Source organism: Equus caballus, chromosome X, assembly GCF_041296265.1.
Source record: "Equus caballus isolate H_3958 breed thoroughbred chromosome X, TB-T2T, whole genome shotgun sequence".
In the NCBI taxonomy this organism is placed as follows: Eukaryota; Metazoa; Chordata; class Mammalia; order Perissodactyla; family Equidae; genus Equus; species Equus caballus.
The window spans coordinates 72325445-72338470 of NC_091715.1; positions in this window are offsets into that span (position 1 = coordinate 72325445).

Below are 13026 nucleotides of genomic sequence, written 5' to 3' on the forward strand. Positions count from 1 at the left end.
ACCACACGTATGAGCATACATACACAACATAGCAAGTAAGACTATATGACAAAAAGTGCCAAGTTGCTAGGGTATGTAATCATAGACTAGACTGCTCACCAGTGGAACCACCAAACGGAGCTCTCACAGGGCTAGCGTGAGCAGGGAACGTCTCCTGGAAGAGGCAGTGCCCACCGTGAAGAACCAACAGGATTTGGATAGGCAAAGAGGCTGATGGCAATGTCCGTGTTGAGCTACAGGGAAGAGACACCAGCTCTAGAGGTCTCTGGGAAAAGGATAAAAATAAGCTGTGTGACATTTTTATCACATTTTTAATGAGCATCACACCTTTATTTGAAAACCAAAATTTGATCTATGTTATCTCCTGTCAGCTACCTAGAAATTTGATATACAGCCACAACTTCTGAAGGCTGTGAGATAAATGGGATCTGTTTTAACCAACAGGAAGCTGACACTTCCCTGTGAGTAGAGCCAGTGTTATTCTAGTGAGACACTTGACATGGGCCTGGCAAGACTATAAGCACCATACTACAGGGAGGAATTTACAGGGAAAACACCACTGTAACGAAAAAGAGAAAGACTCCAAATCCTAGGGTCAGGCCTTAATTTTTTCCTCTGAGTGGAAGTAGAGGGGAAAAGGCTAGAAGAATGGTATAGGGTCCCAGGGTGCGGGAGGAGTTCATAGGGGAGGCACTCTTGGTATCGAACTTTAGGAATAACAATGAATGGGGCACATGGCCAGAAAATGACAATGGGCGGCCGTTCTCATTTTCAAAAAGGGGAGAAAGATAAATTCTGCAAATGGAAATGTAAGATGGATGACCTAGCACTACTAGACCTAAAAGTGTCCCCAACTTCTCCTCCAGGCCAAGGAAAATACTGTAGACCAGAGCTTCCAAACATGGGGTCTACGAAGTCCTTAAAGGTCCATGGAAGACCCTCTGGGCCTGAACTCCCAAAATAGTGTGAAAATTTTTATGTGTATGTACATTTGACCTTTCATTGATTCTCACAGTGTCCCCCAAAATGTTTGGAACAACTACCCTAGGAGTTTCCACAGCCTCAAAGCGTCTGCCATAAGAACAGGTGGCCACTGTGATCCTATGTGAAAACTTTGACAGTCTTTTGGTTTTGTTTGGTTGGGTTTTTCAAAGACGTAGCATTTATGTGTGAAACCTTTGACTCCTATCCTCTAAGAGATAGTTTCCCGTTTGGCGATAGGGAAGTGGAAGTGAGGGGAGTGAGGAGCCAGGATGGCTTCACTGCTGAATGATTCTGAACAAAGTTCAACCCAGGACCAGCCCTGACAGCAGTCCTGATAGCAACAAGACTCTCCTTCTCCTCCCTACACCCCCCCCCCCACCCCTCCCTCTGCTGCCTCAGCTGAACGTTGCTCATGCTCAAAAAACAACCAGAGACTGGACCCACCCGGCCCAGACACAAGGAACTTAGAGCCATCAGAGCAGACTCCCTCCCAAAAGGAATTTAAGCAAAGTCTTGAATAATAAAAGAACCCGAGTTTCTTACCTTCAACTCACCACAGCGCTCAGTCACCGAATCCTTGGCTGCATAGGCAGAAATCCGTCAGGCTCAGGGTTCTAGTGGGGCCACAGCTCGCACGGGCTCAGTCCAAGTTGCCTGGAGTGCAAGCCTAGCCTTCCTCCTCCTGAAGAGGCTGGCCCTTGGGGACTGCTTTCCTTCTCTCCGAAGTAGTTGGAGCTACACTGCCTTTCCCTTGCACTTCACAAACGGGAGTCTGTTGAGGAGGAATGTGGGAGGTTAGGGAGAAGGGGACCAGAGAGGAGAGATCCTCTCTTTTGGAAAGACATGTTCACCATCAGTCATCTACCTCCCTTGCTCAACAGGAGGATCAGAACATAATTTAATCTGTCATTCCTAGAGATCCCTTTGTTCTCAACAGAAATGGAAGACATTTCTAATAGGTCCCTACACCAGGGCTCTGGTGGCAATTGTAGAGATATCCAGCTGTCTCCCTGACCCTCAACAGTCTCTCTCCACTTCTCCGTCCCAACATAGGCTGTTTCCCTTCTGCATCTCTTTCCAATTCCCAGACAGGGTATGGGAGCAGCCCTGTTCTTTATCGTTAGCAATGGAGCGAAAGACATGCAAATACCATGTTCTTCAGGTCCTGGAGTCAGACCAACCTTGTTTTACTTCTAGATTCCTTTACTTCCTAACTCTTTGACCCTGGAAAAATTCATTATTTCATTCTTCAATTCAACAAATAGTTATTGAGCACTGATTACTAGAGAGAGAACGGTGAAGCACACAGGCATAGGTCCTCTCCTCATGACATAGTCTCATCAGGAAGACAGACATAAACAAGTAAAGCTACATATTGTAATAAATGCCGTAAAGAAAGAGTGCAAGGTGCTATGAGTGTGTATCTAACCTATTAAGGGGGTTAGGGGAAAGCTGCCTGAAAAAGTGATGCTTATGGTGGGCCCTGAAGGGTGAATAGGAACTGGCTTAGTAGGGGGTAGGAATAGCTTTCCAGGCAGAGAGAACAGGAATATGTAAAAGTCCAGAGGCAGGAAGGAGTTAGGCATGATCAAAAAACTATGAGAAAGTAGTACCACTGAATTGTAGTAAGCCACAGTGTCCTTACCTGTAAGATGGGGGTGATCCTAGTACCTAACCTAATTCAAGGGCTGTCGCTGTGAAGAGTAAATAAGATAATGTAGGGAAAGTGTAAAGTGCTTAGCACAGTACCTGGTACATAGTAAGCACTCAATAAATGTTAGCTATTGCTATTACCTTTAGTTCATTATTTATTAGTAGTAATATTAATTTGAAGACATCTCTCTGAATTACCATATGCATCACTCCATCTCCTCTGCTGTATGTATGATTCTGCTGGGGTTTTGCAAAAGACAGGTACCGGAAAGCAAAGCGGCACATGGGACAGCCATGCCATATAAATGCTGGCTTCTTACTGAGAACATATAGTGAGAACACCCACTTGGAAACTCCACTTTCTAATGTACCTGGTATGAAGCAAACCAGCAGCCGCTCTCAGCCCTCACCCAACTTCTATTTTAGTTACATTTTAGCATACATACAGTCCCACGATCCTCCCTTCTCCAGACTCGCATAACCACACCACTCCCATAGACAGTGTCACCCGGGTCCCACTTGTCCAGAACCCTTCATCTTCATTTCTCTTCTTTATAGTCGTGCCCGCTGGGCCCCATCTCAGTTCCCTTCATTGTGCCACACACTAGACTCCTGGCAAACCCCTGGTGGCATATGTATACTTGCCCTGTCAGTTTCCAATTTCCCTGTGTCCCACCAGTTGTAAATGCTCCAAGTTTCCAAAACCTGTCACACCACCCTAACCCCATCTAACACTATATCCTATAGGTTTCCTCAGACTTTCCCCTTAGAATGTTATACCCACACGCAATAGATCTCAGAGTTCTCCTCCAATAAAAGCCCAGGGCATAGCGTCCTCAGCGCACAATCTGAATATCAAGTATATATGTAGCGCAGTGTGACATGGAGGGCCCCTATGCAAAGCCCTAGCCACTAAAACTAGTTTAAAGTGCCCACTTCTCCGCTCCTGCTCCTGGATTGCCAACGTTGCTAGGTAAAGCTATGAAAAGTGGCTCATCAAATGGCTCCACTACAAATAGAGTCTTGTCAACCTCAAATGGACCAGCCCTTTGCTGCTTGACAGTCCTTTTATTCATTTAGTTTTGATTCTGTCTGGCATTCAGCATAGTTCATCATAAAATTCCCTAACATCTAAACACCTGTATATTGGCTCAGTGTTAACCAAACTTCTCTGGTAAGCGCCTGGTGTAATTGTATAAAACTACAGACTTCTAGGGGCCAGCCCGGTGGCATAGTGGTTGATTGATCGGTGCGCTCTGCTTCGGCGGCCTGGGGTTCACAGGTTTGGATCTCAGGCACAGACCTATACGCCACTCATCAAGCCATGCTGTGGCGGCATCCCACATACAAAGTAGAGGAAGATTGGCACAGATGTTGGCTCAGGGACTATCTTCCTCAAGCAAAAAGAAGAAAATTGGCAACAGATGTTAGGTCAGGGCCAATCTTCCTCACAAAAAAAAAAAAAACCCACAGACCTCTGGGCTCTATTGGTTCTTCCTACATCAGAATTCCCAACTGAGAGGCTTCATTTCTATATCAACGGTTCTCAAACTTTTAGATCTGAGAAACCCTTACACATTTAAAAATTATTGAGGACCTCAAAGAGCTTTTGTTTCTATGGGTTATAGCTATTGGTATTCACCATATTAGAAATTATCTAATAATTCATTAAAAATAACAATAAATCCATTAACACTGACATAAATCACATTTGTATGAAAAATAATTATATTCTCAAAAATTTAGTGAGTGGTATTATTTTACATTTTTCCTAACTTCTTTGTTATCTGCCTTAATAGAAGACAGCTGGATTCTTGTATCTGCTTCTGCATTCAATCTGTTGCTATATGTTCTTTTGGCTGAAGTATAGGGAGAAAATATGGCCTCTCCAAACCTGTAATTAGAAAAGAAAGGACCTTATAGACCCCCAAGAGTCCTTAGATCCCACTTTGAGAATCACCGATCTGTATATTTAACAAGTCCCCCAAGTAATTCTTCTCATGAGAACAGGTGGTGAACATTGCATTGGTTCATGTGAGACGTTACAAATTACCATTTGTCTTCAGCCCTCAGCTCTGGCCTGCTCTGGATCAGGCACTCTCTAGTCTGTCTGTGTAGTTGAAACCTCCCTCATGTTTTACTAAAACACAGGGAATTAGCTTAGTAGGGCTAAGTGGCTTCCTATCAATCATCTTTTGGTATTGTTTAGTTTTTTTCTTTTAAAGAAAACATTTTTTGAATTTTTTATTGTGGCAAAATATACATATATAACAAAATTGGCCATTTTAACCATTTTTTAAGTGTACAATTCAGGGGCATTAATTACATTCACAATGTTGTGCAACCATCACCACTATCTATTTCCAAAACTTTTTCATCACCCCAAACAAAAACTCTAAAACCATTAAGTGATCACTCCCCATTACCTCCTCCTCCCAGCTCCTGGTGACCCCTGATCTACTTTGTCTCTATGGATTTTCCTATTCTGGACATTTCATATAAATGAAATCATACAACATGTGGTCTTTTGTGACTGGTTTCTTTCATGTAGCGTAATGTTTTGGAGGTCTGTCCATATTGTAGCATGTGTCAAGACTGCATTTGTTTTTATGGCTCAACAGTATTCCATTGTACGGCTATACAATATTTTGTTTATCCATTCATCAGTTGATGGACATTTGGGTTGGTTCCACTTTGGGGCTATTATGAATAATGCTGCTATGAACATTTGCATACAAATCTTTGTGTGAACCCATGTTTTCATTTCTCTCGGGTATATACTTAGGAGTGGAAATGCTGGGTTATATGGTACTTCTATGGTCAACCATTTGAGAAACTGTCAAACACTTTTTCAAAGACGCTGTACCATTTTACATTCCCACTAGCAATATATGAGAGTTCCAATTTCAGCACATCCTCACTACCACCTGTTACTTTCCATCTTTTTTATTGTAACTGTCCTAGTGAGTGTGAAGTGGTATCTCACTGTAGTTTTGATTTGCATTTTCCTGATGACTAATGATGTTGAGCATCTTTTCGTGTGCTTATTGGCCATTTGTATATCTTCTTTGGAGAAATGTCTATTCAGATTCTTTGTCCATTTTTAATTGAGTTATATGTCCTTTTATTATTGAGTTATAAGATTTCTTTATATATTCTGGATACAAGTATATGGTGCGAGATAGAGATCCAACTTCATTCTTTCGCATGTGTATGCCCAGATGTCTGGACACCATTTGTTAAAAAGACTATTCTTTCCCTGTTGAATAGTCTTAGCACTGTTGTTGATAATCAATTTACCAACATAGGCATGGGTCTGCTTCTGCATTCTCAATTCTATCCGTTGACTGTCTATACTTATGCTAGTACCACACAGTCATGATTACTGTAGATTTGTAGTAAGTTTTGAAATGAGGATATGGGAGTCCTCCAACTTTGTTCTTTTTCAAGACTGTTCCAGCTATTCTGGGTCCTTTGCAGTTCCATATACATTTTAGGATCAGCTTGCCAATTTTATACAAAGAAGCCATCTGAGATTTTGATAGAGATTGTGTTGAATCTACACATCAATTTGGGGAGTATTGCCATCTTAACAATTTTGTCTTCCAGTCCCTGACCATGGATGTCTTTCCATTTATTTAGGTCTCCTTTAATTTCTTTCGAGCAGGCTTTAGACTCGTTTTTTCTTTTGTCCTCTTTCAGAGTGTGTTCCTCCCTCTCTGATAGCTATGTCCTTTCTGTGCACACTTGATCCCAACTTGTCCACACACCCTTGTCCTTTCAACATGTCCAGATTTCTCTAGTTCTTGAGGAACTTCCTAAACATACAAGTAAAGGAAGAATCCATTAAGGAAAATATCAAGAGGTTTGTAAACTCCTAAACATAAAAAATTAAAAGGTAAAAAAAAAAAACCCTGGGGAAACATTTGCCACAAAATAAAAAAAGTTATTACCCATAATATACTGAATATAGGACCCATACAAATATATAATAAAATACCAAGCCTCCAATAGAATATGGGCAAAGAACACAAATAGACGATTCACAAAAGAAGATATATGACTTGTAAAAAACATAAGCAACAGACTTGAACTTCGAAAGTAATGAAATGCAAAACAGTGAAATATATTTTTCTTATCAAATTAACAAAGTTTTCTCAATCATATACTGCCATGTGGAGAATACTGATGATGGAAGTTAAATAAATAAAAAACTTTAAAAATGTTCATGACCTTTGACCCAGTAAATCCACTTTTAATAATGCAATCAAAGACATACACAAAGATGCTCATTGCAACATTATGTATAAAAGCAAAAAAAAAAAAAAAAAAGAGAAAACGAACTTTCCAACAACAGAAGAATGGCTATAAGTTATGGGGCACCACTAAGATCAATTATTATGTGGTCCATTTAAAATGAGGTTGATGAATATTTTAAATGACATAGAGACCTTCTCGCAGGATAATTTAAAGGGAAAAGCAGAATATGGAATTGTATTACACTATGATCTCAATTATGTTAATATACCATACATACATACATATGAATAGAAAAAATAATAGAGGTAAATAAGCCAAAATGTTGAGTGCTTGTCTCTGAGTAGTAGATTTTTATCTTTATCTTTTATATTGTTCTACTTTTCTACAGTGAGCATGTATAATTATCTATATAGTATACTGTCTTGAGGCCATTACAGTATTTAATCAGTCCCCCATCAATGGACATTTAGGTTGTTTCTAGTTTTCTGCTACTACAACGAACGTTCAAGTGAATATCCTTGTACATATATTTTTGTGGACATATGTGAGTGTATCTGTAAGATAAGTTCCCAGAAGTAAAATGTTCTAGGACAAATGGGATGAGCATTTTAAATTTTTATAGATAGTGCCAAGTTATCCATCATTGAAGTGGCAATTTAAATGACTGCCAATAATTTCTGAGAGTGCCTGTTTTCGCATACTCTCGTCAACACAATAAACAATTGTTTTATATTTGGCAATGAAATATAAGTGAAAATTGTGTTTGTTTTAGCTTCATTTGCATTTTATGACTGACATTAAGCATCTTTCCATTTATTTAAAAGCCATTTGCATTTCTTCAACTTCTTTGTTTAACTGTCTTATTTAAACTTCAACTTTCTTATTTAAAAAATGGGGAGACATCCAAAGAGGGTAATATATTTAAGGGGTACATACCTGTGCCATTTAAGGGTACATAGTGCCAGAATCAAAACTGGCTCCAGTTTACTGAACTTCAATCCTAGAATCTTCGCATCACATCATTTTGTCTTTACCTGTATCACAAATTACCACCTGATCATATACTGCTCCTATGTGCTGTCTTCATATCAAGAACATCAGCCCTATCTTCTGAAACATGTTGCAAGAAGTTCCATAAAAGAAAAAGAAGGGGCTTTTCAGGTGGCAGACTTGGATTTGAAACCCAGATGTTCCACATTCTGGTTGTGTGACCCTTTGGCAAGCCTCAGTTTTCTCATCTATAAAATGGTGGCAATAATACAGGATGAAATGACATGATAGGTGTAAATAACCTAGGATAGTGGCTGGCAAACAGAAGATACTTCACAATGGGAGATGCACACATGTACACAAGCTTCGTAATGCCAGGATCCAGACCAGCAAGTTTTCTATAACTTCTTTATCACATCTGTCACAGTGCAGGGAACTCAGTAGATGCTAATAATGTTCATTGACTTGACTTGTGGGGAGGCTTACAGTGTAACAGAGGTTCAAAGAGAGAGAAATCCTATTGCCCTGCAGCCTGCTGTCCTCTTGCCCTGGAGTCTCTTGCCCCCACGTACAGTGACTGACTGCACAGTAATGACTCAAAACTCTGTAGCTGACTGACAGAGAAAACAGCCACCAGTTCCCCCCACACTGCTCCTCAAGGACTATCTGGATGGGAGAGGCAGAAATCCTAGGCTAGAGGCCGAGGAAAAAAGAAATTATGTTGTCTGGGCAATGTGGGCCTGCAATCAGGGAACAAATTCCCACCAGCAGGTACAAAGAGACAGCTTCTGTGGGATGTTTCTGCTTCTGAGTTCTATACGCCATCCTAAGCCAGAAATGAGCAACTTCTATCAAGGATCACACACCCACTGACGTAAATTAAATAGGTAAGAAATGAAGCGGCCCTTGAGTATAAAGCATTTTTTTTCAGTGCAATAAACTATATTACTTATTTCTTTTTAAAAATCATGAAGAGACAATATAAGACCTTATTCCATAAACATAATAGAGAATTACAAGGTGTACTTCAGTCCTTTGTTATGGCCAATTAAGAGATAGGGACAGAAGTAAGGAAGAGAAAAGAGAATAAAGGGGAAGGAGAAAGACAAAGAGACCCAAAGAAAAAGAGAGACATGTATATACATTCAGGGACACAGAAACAGACTGTGATGGTATTGACATTGCCATAATGTTCTCAGGTAAGATATGACCCCCAAGACATTCACACATAAATTCATCATTTATCTCACATTTTTTCTGTGTTGGGTGCTGAGCGATATTAAAGTGGACAAAATAGGCAGGGTTCCTGCCCTTAAGGAGCTCACATATCTAGCAGGAGAGCAAGATGTTAATCAAGTAATCACACAAATAACCATTTGTATTAGTTTCCTATTGCTGTTGTAACAAATTGCCACTGATTTAGTTGCTTACAGTAACACCCACTTATCTTACAGCTCTGTAGGGAGGACAGAAGTCTGACATCTCTCACTGGGCTAAAATCAAGGTGTCGGCAAAGCTGTGTTCCTTTTTGGAGGCTCTAGGTGAGAATTCTTCTCCTTACCCTTTCCAGCTTCTAGAGGCCACCACATTCCTTGCCTCATGACCCTCTTCCTCCATCTTCAAAGCCAGCAGCATTGCATCTCTGAGTCTTTCGTTCCTAGTCACGTCTGCCTGTGACTCTCCCTCTGCCTCCCTCTTCCACTTTTAAGGACCCTTGTGACATTGGGCCCACCTCCGTAATCCAGGAGACTCTCCCCATCTCAATGTCAGTTGATTAGCAACTTTAATTCTCCTTTGCCCTGTAACCTAACATATTCACAGGTGCTGGGGATTAGGACACAGACCTCTTTGGGGGACCATTATTCTAGCTACCACACCATTTAATTACAAACTGTGCATTACAGAAGCTATTGGCTTAAGTGGGGCTGTGACCTTCTGTGCACAAGTACGGAAGCATGGCATTTCCTAGAACTATCCTATTCTGAGTTCTGTTCTTTGCTGCCTAGATGTGCTTGTGTTTGCTGTTTCCTCTGAGATGCCCTCCTCTTCATTCTCTACCTGTCCATATTCTAACAATCTTTTAAGGCCTTGCGCTAATGGTATCTAGACTTTATCAGGTGGAAAAATGAATAAACTTAGTTCGGAATATTTCTACCTTTAGGATTCTCCATGGGTGCCTAATTGTGCTGAGTGTGGTGGAAAAAGCTTTTAAACAAATTAAATATCCCTCTGAAACAAAATCCCGAAGCCAATGCCCTGCACACCAAATTAAAGGCTTCGGGGATACGTCGGGGGTCTTCCCATTTTACAGTTGTCACACAGGAATTTGTTTCCCTTTCATTTTGGTTCACATACTCCTCTACTTAGCACAAATGATTCTCATTTTAAAGCTTAGTTCAGTATCAGTTTTTCTGAAAATCTGCTTAATGTGTTCTGGCAGATTGAAAAAGTGAATTGGAGTTTAAGTGTAATAGGAGGTATCTGAATAGAAGCTAGAAGACATGGGTGCACTCTCTGGGCCTTTGTTTCCCCGGTTGTAAAGGGAGAGAGCTGGGCTACAGGGTCTCTAAGACCCCTACCATCTCTAGCATCCCATGACTCTATAAGCCTTGCCCCCCACCCCCCTGCCCCGAGTTGTTAGAATAGAAAGAGGTGTGTGTGGGGCGGGGGAGGGAGAGTTTGGGAAGTAAAGGAGAAAAGACTTCAGGCAAGGACTTCATCTGAGCTTAGCACATCCAGTAGAGTGCGCAAGATGTGGGAAGAGAGGGTGGGGAAACTTGCTAATAGAATGCAAGGTTCACTTTGCGAAGGACAGGGTCCAAGCAAGCCTGCATCACTAAAGCCTTTGAAGCCCAACCTCTGTGCCTATCATTGGAAACATATCAAGAACTGGGAATGAATATCAAGACCAGATGATTCTATTAACCATGTTTCTTTTTTCTTAAGTTTGTTTTTGTTTTCATTGAAATATGTTCAGCAGGCTAGACACAGGCTTCCACCTGCTTTGCTACTGGCATGTGGAGAAAAGCAGCTACAGAAAAAAATTACTATTTCACTCTTGTTCTATTAGTTTTTGTCACAAGATTTGACTCTTCATAAAACCCACATCTCAAAAAGTATGCCGTGTTGTTACACAAGAGTCAGTATAAACAAATATTGCCTCCTACTCACTGTAAACTTCATCCAGACCAGGCAATTTAAATACTGTCCTAATTTGGGCTTTACCGTTATGAACAAGAGGATGGGAAGTTACCAATTATTTGCTTAAAAGCTGACTTTATAAAAGCTGATTTATATTACTTTGTCATTTTGTCACGTATATAACGCAATCAGGCAACGAAGATAGAAGAATCAGATCCTTAAACTTGTTTTTTAATTTTCTGCAGAGTTCCAGAGGCAGTAAGAACACAGGTCTGGGAGTGCCTCTGGGCAAAAGATAAAGGAGGTTACAGCTTGTGGAAGTGATAATTAGAGCCAATTACAACTTGACTTATCTGCTTTGTCATTAAAATGCCTGTCAGACCTCTCATTGTTCTAAAGAGGAAAAGAAAAGGTAGAGCTTAGAGGAGAGGGTTAGCCAAAGGGGATTTCTAATTCTGTTCACAAACTTACCCTGTAACCTTAGACAAACACACTGCCTTTTGGCTTCAAACTGTGCTTCGCTCACAGTTAAACCCTACCTCTTGGAGCTGAAAGGGACCTCAGGAAATCACCTGGTCCAGTCTCCTGCCTTCAAGAAAGTAAGGTATTATTATAGTCCCATTTTCCAAATGAGACATGAAAGACCTAGATAATCTAAGTGACTAGAATATGTTTTCTGCCTCGTAAGTGCAATGGATTTGATTTTGGTCTCACTTTTAGCTTAACTGTCATGAAGAGAATGTAATTATTCTCCTCACTTTTCTCACAGGTATGCTGTATACAGGTTAATACATAATAACCACAAGACACTTTGAAAATACCAAGGGCAGCTTATACATATAACATTACCAACAGGGCTGCTAGCACTTGGAATGGATAGGTCTCAAGGAAAAGTAACAGCAATGGATTTAGCCCTTTGAAGAATTAGCTTGAAGAAAGAAACAGAATTACACCCAACTTAAATGGACCAAACTCACTTTCTGCAAATATGTGTAAGGGTATAATTAGGAGTAACGAAAAATTGAGAGAAAAACAGGAATGCCATTAATGGATTACTACGTTTGAGAGTAATCAAAAAGAGTAAGGGAATTTTTGTGTGTAAAATCAGAAATCCTGAACAAAGTGGGCTCCGTGGGGAAGGGTAAAGGAAATAGATTTTTCTTACAATTTAAAAAGTTCACTATTCTGTACCACCTCTGATTTTTTTCCTTTTGTCCTTAAAATTGTCTGTAGTCTGGTCACCAAATGCCTGAACTCATTATTTATCTTCCTGTTTCCAATCTTTCTTCACCTTGCATTCTAAACCACTCAAATTACCCCTGCCCAAATCACCATCTCTACCTGCTACTTTGAACACATCAGCCGCCTCACAAACCCTTGTTATCCTCCGTATTGAACTGCTCATTCAGGATTTCAAGGCCCTCCATCAATCCACTCCAATCTAGTCTGTCTCTCTCCCGATCCTTCTCTACCTTTGTTCCTTTTCTTTCAATACTATGCTTTATCCTCACATACCTGAAACAAATCCCATCCTTGCATCTGATAAGTCATCTCTCTACACCTTTCTTGAAAACCAACACGTATTTGATGTGAGGACGACAGGGAGGGGAGTCTATTCAATAGGTAAGTCTCTCAGTGGTCACCCGATACAGTGGGATCCAGGAGACTGGAGTCAAGCTCCCCTCCTTTACATGTTCTTATCAGGGAGGAGCAGTGAGGGCAGAACGGTCAGGGGCAGAATGTGGAGAAGCGCTGCTGGGTAGAGATTGCTTGGAATATGTGGCAGTTCTGAGTATGAACGAGGGCCTGCCATATTTTACGATATTCTCACCCTTTCATTCCTTCAATTAAAGCTTTATCTTTATTATCTTTTATAAAGACAATGTATATGCTGTCTTCCTTGGTGAAGGTGTGTAGTGGGCATTATCAGAAAGACAAATCCCTAGAGTGAGGGGAGGGTGATTGTCTCAGTCAGCCAAGTAGGCACAGTGGTATCAG